This window comes from Durio zibethinus, chromosome 14, assembly GCF_047325235.1.
Source record: "Durio zibethinus cultivar Kanyao isolate XHJ-2024 chromosome 14, ASM4732523v1, whole genome shotgun sequence".
NCBI classification, from domain to species: domain Eukaryota; kingdom Viridiplantae; phylum Streptophyta; class Magnoliopsida; order Malvales; family Malvaceae; genus Durio; species Durio zibethinus.
The window spans coordinates 3,487,634-3,498,819 of NC_143175.1; the positions used below are offsets into that span (position 1 = coordinate 3,487,634).

The 11,186-nt window shown below is 27.0% G+C and overlaps 1 pseudogene; it reads left to right on the forward strand.

Moving 5' to 3' along the window:
• Positions 1–498: 498 nt before the first annotated feature.
• On the forward strand, positions 499–9,182 carry LOC111295072 (protein DETOXIFICATION 24-like; annotated as a pseudogene).
• The last annotated feature ends 2,004 nt before the right edge of the window (positions 9,183–11,186 follow it).

Sequence of the window (11,186 nt, forward strand, 5' to 3'; positions counted from 1 at the left end):
GGATTAATGTTTCCATGGACCAAAATGTTAATTTTTATAAAGATTTTCATTAGAGGTATGTATTTTATTTTTTATATAATTACTAGTAAAAAGATTGATTGCATGAGATAAACACATTAAAAATTAATTTCATTAGTGTGTAAAATCAAATACAATATGCAAAATATTGATTATATTGCATAAGTTTATACATATATTGAAATTAGCTCTACAATTAGGTTTAATGAATTGTATTATATCTATTTGAAAAATCGATGCTTATAAAGATCGAGATGAAAAATAGCCTAAAAACTTAAAAGAAAAATATATGAATTGATCTACCATCAAAAGAATTAAAGAGAAAGACATGAATTGATCTACCATCAAAAGAATTATCACTTATTATTAAATAACGAATTAAATTGGGTTCTAATAGAATGATCGATTGTTTAATTATCATATCTTGGTTATATATAGAACAAGCAAATTATCCCATGGTTTCTATGAAAACAATCGAAAATGGATAAAGAAATTTACCATGAAAAATTAGATGTAAGTGAATAATATATGTAGAAATAAGATTTTGCTGCAATATTAATTTTATTTTTAAATCATGGCATCAAAATTGAGATAATGAATTGAGTTAAGTTGTTTGTATGGTTCTATGTTTGTTGGTCATTTATAAATCAAATGTTGATATTTTTTTTAAAAAAATTATTATTGGTTCAAATTTTGACTAATGTTCACTTTTCAAGAAAATCAACTAAAATTAAATTGATATATGTGAATAATTATTATTAAGATATGGTGTTTCATGGATTAATTAGTGGATAATAAATCAAATAATTGTTATTATCATAAACATGGGCAGTGTGACATACTTTTTGCCTACTGGATGTATTACACTAGAAGTGATTTTACAAAATAAAATTTTATTGTGAACAATCATAAATAGCTATCAAAGAGTTAATCAATGATTATACAAAAACAATATTACTTTTCGCATATGGGATCTTGATTAAAAGAAAAAGCATGTTATTAAAAATATTAAAGTATTTATCGGTTACTAGCATTTTGAAGGATGCTTATCAATATCTAATTAGCCATGTTTATAAATTAGAAAAGAACATTCAAATTCAATGTTCCAAAGGCACCAATACATGCATGTGTTTAATTCTATTTTGTGGTGGCATGGAAAACACTGGTACAATTTACTATATATTACAAAAACAAACCTAATGGGATGAAATTTTATTTCTTATACATATAAGAAAGATATGGATTATGGAGATAAAATGCCATCATCCAATTAATACATGATTGGCTAAAGACAATGAAGATATTTTTGTTTCTTGTACCCGAAAAAATAGTTATTTGCAGGCTATTAAAATGAAAATTGCACAAGCTTCCAAGATTTTTAAATAGTTTCATGACAATGAAAAGGATGTGACTGGTTATACACCATATTAACGTATGGGCTTAGATAATAATATTGGTTTGTAAAAGCCGTAAATCTTGGAGTTAGCCAATCAATGATTTAATCAATGCAAATTCATCACAAGTTTTTGCATGAAATATGAGTAGAACTCATATTATAATTATTGTTTATGCTATTTTATGAAAATGATTCTTTGGATTCATGTTTCATGCCATGCATTGATATGATGGTCTAAATATGCACATATTGACAACAAAATGATTGTGAAAGTATTTGAAATGGTCTAAATATACTATAGAGTCTTATTGTACATAGGCATATTGGTCATATGAGTAAAGTTTGAATATATTATATATCCAAAAATGTTATGACCAATTAAAAATAGGTAATAATAAAGATATATAGGCTGCACAATAGTGGAGAATTAAAGTTTTCATAAAATTTTGAAATCAGGTTACAATAGTCATGAACTTGAAGTTGACCATTGGACAATTAATATATGCATTGGAAACTCATGATAACATTTAAGATAGTTGATTTTTACTAAAAGTCATCACTAAAAATGAGATAACTTCGATAGTCAAATATACATGATTTGTAGGTATGATGTGGATTATTATGGTTGGCTTAGAATAGTCATAAGCTAAAATTGATGCCACAATCTTGATCACATTGTGATAATTTTTTTTGTTATATAAATGGTCAAATTCATGGATTGTAAAAATGATTTATCATCTATGATTTTATTAAAAGTTTTGAAATGTAGTGAAAATTTTAAAGTATTTTTACTTTGGAAGCCATGAGTGATTCCAAGATTTTGTGAATATGAAAACTTTGATAATAGTAAAGGGAATGTTATTTGATTTATTTGGGTGATGGAAATGATTTTATTCATGGTAAAAAAAATTATTAATAGTATTCATGATGAAATAGATTCATATAAGTATTTATGAATTGACGTGAAAAGTCTTAAATTGAGATTATAAAAGCATGATTATATTTGAAACTTGTTTTTTGATGTAAACTCTTATGTTGAGTTAAAATATAAAAGTTTTGAAACTTTTATGAAAACAAAAAATTAAGATATATAATATTTACTAATTATCTTTCACTGAGGAAGGATTTGGAAGCCTCCTACTTAAAAAAAAATCACCAAATAATGAAAAGATAAATAAATAGTAACTTGATTAAGTATATATGATATCTTGATAATTGAATGAGAAATTTTTTAATAAAAGAATGCATACTTGCACATTGTGGGAGCGATAAGAATTAAAAGAAATAAAATTTGCCACCATAGTTTTGTAATTTATAGTATAATTTTATGAGCAAATTAGACAAGCTAATAAGTTTAGTACACTTATTAAAGTAAAATCATAAAAAGGTCCTTAAAAAAACTTAAAAGGACTAAAATAGTTTGATTTATTCATTGAATTTATTCAATTGTACTAGAAGTATAATTGTATTAAAGGTGTATAAAAGTATAGAAATAGAATGGTTGAAATTTATGAATATAAAATTGTGAAAACGACCAAAACCAAAGCTAATTATTTCTTAAAAAATGTCTCATTCAATGTTTGGAGCATATAAATGATATGCAAAATAAAAAGTTTAGACATATTAGCCTGAAGTGATTATGTTAGAGATTTAATCTCGCGTTGTAGTAATTACTATAAAAAAAATTGAATTCTAAAATATTTGGTTAGTAGTATTATAAGCAAAATGAATTTAAAACCTTACTAATAAGAACCTAACTTTGAATTAGTAACCTCTAATTACAAAGTTTAATGTTTAATAGGTAAAAATAAGTTATTATTATGTATCTGTTAAGTACTAGTAAAATCCATTCAAATTTAGAAATTAGTGTGATCCATTACGTAAGGAGGATAAATTTTTATACTTTTAATACAGTTTTAAATGTTTAACGCAATTGAGATATAATAGAAATTCCACCTATATAAACATAGAAGTATCTATAAAAACATAGAAGTGATGCCACTTCAACAAGAAAAATTGAGGTCTTTCGTGTAAATGTTTATGAATAGGATAAGCGCATAGTCATAATAGTGCTAAAAGTAGTTATAAACTTTTGACAGAAAAATAAATAAATATTATGTGTGTTATATCTTCAATTCTAGCACTAAGAGTTAATATTTAATTTGTGAACACCATCAATTTCGTTAGAATTCTAAGATATATATGTTAATTGAAAGTTTAAATCGAGAGATACATTTTTGTATTCATAATATTTATTTGTGTAAAAAGTAAAAGATTAAGCACCAACATTTCAAACTAGTGAGGGATTGTTGGTAGTTTAGAATGTAGTGCATCCAACATTTGATAGAAAGATTTAATTATTAATGAGTAAAGTTAATTTTTGTATTAATTTATTCATATTTTAAATAATTATGTTTGAAAAAAAATATTTATCATATGATAAATAGTCATAATTATTTTAATATAAATAGATTATTATTTAAATATAAATAGATTATTATTTATAAATGTCATGATTATACAGAATGTCATAATTATTTGAATAAAAATTTATATCTGTTCATTCATTATAAATAAATATTTTAGTATAATTATTTTCACTACTTCTGATTAGAGAGTTTAAGATTTATTATAACCTAAAGACATAATTACCTTAAAAAAGTATTCTTCACATCTTAAAACAAAATATTTTTTTTTATTAATTTTTCTAACATTTACTTCTGTCAACAATAATAAATGATGTTTCATTTCTCTCCTCAAAAACTTATTCATGTTTTCTAAGTTCAAACTACCAGTCCACTGCCCTACGTCTGGTTGAGAAAGTTGGTTACCTAAATGCTATCTTTTCTTTCTTTTATTGTAGTTTAAATTTTAATTCATGGAATAATTTAAAAAATTCCGAGGGACAATGGATCAAACTTTTTTCAGGGGTTGGTCATTAACTTGGGATTTTTCTCCGATTATTATAACTAAAATTTTAGTAGTCTATCAACATAGGATACGATTGTCGGCAACTTCGGGAAGGTTTTTGTCATTTATCATTTTTATCCATTGACTTTGAAATTAGATCAACTTCTTCCTGGCCAAGTATAGACAGTAGATTATGAACTTATATGCTAGATATTATGCCTCAAGTGCAAGTGATTCGACTAAAAACTAGTAAAAAATAATAATCTCATAAAGGACTCCTAAATTATAATAAAATATTTGATATAATATTTGAATTTTAAAATTTTTTAATGTAGTATTTAAAATGTTATTTGTTTGTCATGTATCATCATTTGAATTTAATCACATAATGAGTGAAAAATTTACAGGTTTATAGCTCAAGACACTTTGGTACTATATTAAAAATTTTTATAATTTAAATATCGCATTAAATATTTTACTATAATCTAGAAGAACTCATTACGTTAACCCTAAAATAAACAAACCACTGCAAGGAACAAATATTATTTTTTTTATTCTCTGCCAACACCTGAAATGCTTATGCAAATTGGCTTCTGATTCAATGTTTGTGTAAGCACTAGCATAAGCATGTATATAACCAATTAACTAATATGACTTTAGAAAACCTAACCATTTAATTATGCAATAGATAATTGCCAATGATGTAAGTTAGTCTTAAGCATAGTCAATTTTGGTGTCTTAGTGCTAACTGACTAGAACTGGCTGCAATTTTTGGTCACCTGAATGCTGCAAACATTGTTGTGTGAAAAGGTATATGATCAGTGCCTGGCAGTTTATTTTGATTCAGGTCAGGGCTCTATCATTTCTCTGTGTTTTTATCATTTCATCAATTATCAATCCAACATACTTTTGGCCAGACTGAAGGGGCAGATCAACATGGATGAGAGACTTGTTGAATCAGAGCCAAAAGACAGTAGTAATATGAAATTCAGAATTTGGGAGGAATCCAAAAAACTATGGAGGATTGCATTTCCTGCTATGTTAGCTAGAGTGACATCATTTGGAATGTTTGTGGTTACACAAGCATTTATTGGACACATTGGTGAACTGAAGCTTGCAGCTTATGCCCTGATACAAATCATCACTGTCCGATTTTCAAATGGAATATTGGTAACACTGAGAATATACTATTCTCATAATGAGTACAAACACCTAATGCATACTGATAACTTGTTTTTCATTTTCATGTTGTAGTTGGGTATGTCTAGCGCAACTGAGACGCTATGCGGGCAAGCATTTGGAGCAAAACAGTTCCACATGATGGGAATTTACTTACAAAGATCATGTATTATCAACTTTGCTACTGCAACACTGTTGCTACCTATTTACATCTTTGCGTCGCCTATCTTCAAGCTACTTGGAGAAGAAGATGACATAGCAAGTAATGCAGGATATATTGCTCTATGGTTCATCCCCATTCAGTATTCTTTTGTCTTTACCTCTACCTTCCAGAGATACTTGCAAGCACAGCTTAAAAACATGATAATTGGATGGCTTTCAGCTGGTTCATTTCTACTTCATGTATTCTTGTCCTGGATCTTTGTGACCAAATTGAATTGGGGGATTCCTGGTGCAATGAGTTCAATGATCATATCAGTTTGGTTAGTGATAATTGGGGAGTTTGTCTATGTCTTTGGTGGCTGGTGTCCCGATACATGGAGGGGATTCGATGCAGCTTGTTTTCTTGATCTATTTCCAGTAATTAAGCTGTCAATATCATCAGGGGTAATGCTTTGGTAAGTCCATTTATCTCTTCCAAAACAAATATAAGTACAACAATAATAATCTTCTTCCAAATATATTTTAGTAACATGAGAATTTTGCTGTTAAATTCTCAAAAACAATAGCATTTTGGTAGCAGTTATTGTGCACTGTTAAAATTGACAACAGCAAAGAAGTGGTATCCAATGGAGACAGTTTTCTGCTTTAGCCTGTAACAAAAATGGGCTAAAAGTTATTGCAACAGTTAATTTTACATGTTTTTATCCTATGTAATACCATTATGAAATGGTTATAACATAATCTTCTTCAATGTTGTTGCTGTTGCATCCTCAACAGCTTAGAGTTGTGGTACAATGCTGTACTAGTCCTTCTGGCAGGTTATATGAAAAATGCCACACTTGCCATATCTGCCTTCTCTGTTTGGTAAGATCAGAACTGTGCCATAAATTTATTTTTTTTTGTTCATTTCAGATAGCTAAACATAAAATGTTTTAAAGTTTATACCACATTTTGCAGCCTCAATATCATAGGTTGGGAATTCATGTTGTGTCTTGGCTTCCTGACAGCAGCTAGGTAATTGCTTCATTATTGACCAAAACCTTGATCAATCTTTGCCCATATTCCAACTGAGTTCCTCCAAACTGATGATTTTTTTTTTTTTGGAATTTGAGACTGTTAGGATTCAAATCCTGATAACCAAAACTAACAGTCCAGCACTCTACTAACAGATCACATGGCTGTTAGCCAAATTGATGAATGTTTGCCTTTTACAGCGTTCGTGTTTCCAATGAGCTAGGGAGAGGAAATGCAGAAGCTGCTAAATTCTCCACTAAAATGATCCTAGCTACCTCAGTTTGTCTTGGAATCATCTTCTGGGCTCTGTGTTTGATATTTGGTCATCAAATTGGTTACTTGTTTACAACTAATGAACAAGTAGCAAAATCTGTGTCTAACCTTTCTGTCCTACTCTCTTTCTCAATTTTGCTCAACAGTGTTCAGCCAGTGCTTTCAGGCATGTATAAATTGCATTCTAAGTACTTTTATCTCATAAAGTTGCTGCCAGGCATGCTCTTCAAATTATAAAGCCTTGAATGCAGGTGTAGCTGTTGGTGCTGGTTGGCAAAGTATGGTTGCATATGTCAACATTTGTTCCTATTATGTGGTTGGTGTACCTCTAGGAATTCTTCTTGGATATGTAGCTAATTTGGATGTGAAGGTTAGAAATCTTATCATTTTTCTTCAATTCAATGTTCTTTCTTTCTTTTTATTGTGTAAAAATTCAAATTTTGTGAATCTGACCCAAGATGTAATTAAAGTCTCCTATTGAAAGAAAAAAAAATTGATTCGAAAACATAATATTCGTTTGAATCGAATAAATTTTTTATTTAATTCAATTTAAGTTTGGATAGTAAATAATTTTGTTAAGTTCAAATCGTGAAGTAAAAAAATAAAAATATCTTAAACAAATCAAAATATATTTTTTTAATTAAAGTTTATATATATTTAAATTCTTATAAAATAAAAATAAATTTTTATATTTAAATTTATTTAGATATATTAAATATTACATTAAATAATATCAAAAAATTTATAAAAAAAATAAAAATTTAAAATCTGATGAACCGAACCGAATTAATAAAATTTAATTCAAATCAATTTTTAAAAAAATTTGATTCGAATTAGGATAAATTTTTTAAAATTCATAATATTATACATTAATCGAATCGAATCAAACCAAACACTCATATCTCTAAATTCATGTTAGAAAATGTATATTTTTTTGAGTTTATATTTGATACAATGTCAATATAACGATGTTATACACTTTCTATAAGTGAATCACACAATGACATATCATAAAAATTAATTTTAAAATTTTAAAATCCTAAAAAATAAACACATTTAATCTTAAAAACATATTTAAAATTATTTTTATGAGGTATTATTATACGTTTCATCAATAATAATGTATAATAATTACACACTGATTGTGCATCAAATATATAAATATTTTTTTTGCATAAATAAATTTGCTTCATTGATTTCGCAGGGAGTATGGATTGGGATGATAATTGGTGTTGCTTGCAAACAATTGTGCCAGGCTCCATTGCCTTGAGGACTAATTAGGAGGAGCAGGTAATCAAAATGATTACATGGTAACAAATTGTTAGGTTAAAAGACTCAAATTCAATCGCACCAGCGAAAGCGAAATTAAACAATAAATTAAACACATAAGAGATAATAATTTAACGTGATTCGATCCAACTGACCTATATCCACGGATGAGAAATAAGATCCACTAGTTGTAGAGAATTACAAACTTACATTAAATCATCAACCTCACTCAACAATCAATACTCATAAGACACTCTCAATCTCCTCTAGTCCTATGGAGTATTTTCAACCCAAACAAACACAAACTCAAACCCTTGTGCACCCTTTCAATATAACCAAACACATACTCATATGCTCTCATACACCATACTTATGTGGACCCTTTCAGTCTCTTCTAGTCCACTCACAAACAAACAAACATACACACCCATAAGACACCCATAAGACGTAAAGCCTCAATATTCTTATGAGGTATCTATCCCACAAAATCTTACAATTCTCTTACATCTTTTTCTCATACCTAACCCTGTAGAAATTTCACATATTTATAACCATACAAACTTGTCCATTAAGAATCTCTCTCCTTTTAGAATTCTTCTCCTGTAAATCAAACTTGCCTATTAAGAATCTCTTTTCTTTTAAAATTCTTCTCTTGCAAGTCAAACTTACCTATTAAAATCATATTTCTCTTGAAATTCTTCTTTTGCAAGTCTTCTTGTCCATCAAGCAATATCTGATAAATCTCAAACAAATCTCTAACAAATCTCAAACAAATCTCTTATGAGATTTGAGTCAATATTCTCAACACAAATTTTATACACAATGATTATGTGGAAAATACTGAATGAATTTGCTTGACCAACATAAGTTTTTCATCATATTCCAGGTTAGTAAAGCATCATATCGACTTCACCAATTATTCTTGAGACCTGCAGAGGAATCAGGTGGAATTTCAAGTTAAGCAAGAATAAACCATGAATGAATAATCCAACAAACTTATGATCTCTCCATTTTTTTTTCTTTTGGTTTTTGGCTGAGGACGATAGGGTGACTGATTGAAGATGCTTTTGATTTTTTTGAAAAATAACATTTCTTCAGAAGAATCTAATGGGATTCCAGATCAAGAAAGACTTACTGAATATAAAGCCTTTAAAATGACCTCAATGTGGTTTTCCTGCAGATAAACCCTCCAAACATAAATTTTATACCCAGGCGCCGTTTGGATATCCAATGGCCTCCTGTGAGACACGATTGAGGGTCTTAATCTCATCGTGAATTCGTCTGTCAGTAGTGATTGAATGCTGTTCAAGTGAACAGAACCCTGAAATTTTATCTCTTCGGTGAAAATTTTAATTATCAGTGAACCTATTTTTCTCAATAATATCGCTGCTCTCATTTTCTCCTTTTTGTCTTTACAATTACAATGCATGGGCTGATGGGCAAATATATTCTGCCGCGACATGACCATCTCCTTTATTTAATTTTGCTTTTCTTGTTATTTAATTTAATTTTATTAATTTAAAGTTTTTAAAATTAATTTATTATAATTATTTAACATATCATTTATATAATTATTTAATAGATATTAAATAATTAAATAAAAAATATTTTGTTAAATTTAATAAGTATATATTATTAATTTTTTACATAATTATTAATTTATGTAAAAATAATTTTATTAATTATTAATTATTTGTTAAATTTGTAAAAATAAAAGGATTATAAATTTAATTATATACAAATTTAAATTTAATATCTTTAATAATTATTTTTTTCTCATTATTCTTCGTCTCACTGCTATTATTGTGTTTGTATTTAAATACATAATTTATTACTAATTTAAATCTTATCACTAAACATCAAATCTCATCGTTATAATAATTAATTTCATCACCATTATTATTTTTAATCTTATTGAAACTAATTTTAACAATCATCCAAGTGAACCTTAACCCAATCTTCTTACCAAGATTTTCTTTTCAACTTTTAATTTTAAAAAATAATTATAAAATATTAAAATAGAATAAATATATATGTATATATACTATTATTAAAATGAATTAATGAAGTAATTCCATTCATTTTTTGTAAATATTGGAGAAGGGTAAATTTAGTAGCATGAGAAATATATATATATATATATATATTAAATCTTTTATTTTAATTAAGGGAAAATTTGAAATGCATGATATCTTCAATCCAAAATTGATTAGGGTGAAATTGCAATTTATTCAAATTTAGTTGCTTATTATTGAATTGTCCCAACAAAAGTGATTTTTGGAAAGAAAATTATATATAAAAAAAAAAAAAACTTCATAGTAAAATTCATTAATTACATGGTCTTCTTGTGAAAAATAGCACTAAAAGAGCCCAAGCTCAATCCATATCAAATACAAATTATATATTTTCCTTCTTTACAAGAAATTAAACTCTTTTAAAAATTATTAGGTAGCATTAATAATCAAGTTAAACTATTGCTTTGTATTTTTTAAAATGAGATTTATCATGAATTTTATTTTAAACAGTCACATTAATTACCATTGATCACTATTGGAATTGAGCAAATTATAATATAATTTACAATTTAAATAGGTAAATTCCAATAGTGATCATACTTTTACCTATTTATATTTTATTAATTCCAATAGTGATCAATGGTAATTAATGTGACTGTTTACAATGTATTAAGTGACATCATACTTTTACCTATTTATATTTTATTAATTTTTAAATTTTTTTCAAGACAATTGAGTAAATGAGATTATATTTAAATCAATTTAAAGTAAATTTTTTAAATCAGTATAAATTGATTCGATAAATCAAATTTTAACTTTTGAATTTATTCGAAGAGATATCAATTTTTTTTACTTATAAATATTGATTCACCAACTTATCATGAAAATAGCATGTAATATGTTTTACAAACATCAGATGTTTCGGAACGAGATTTTGCTTATCAAATATC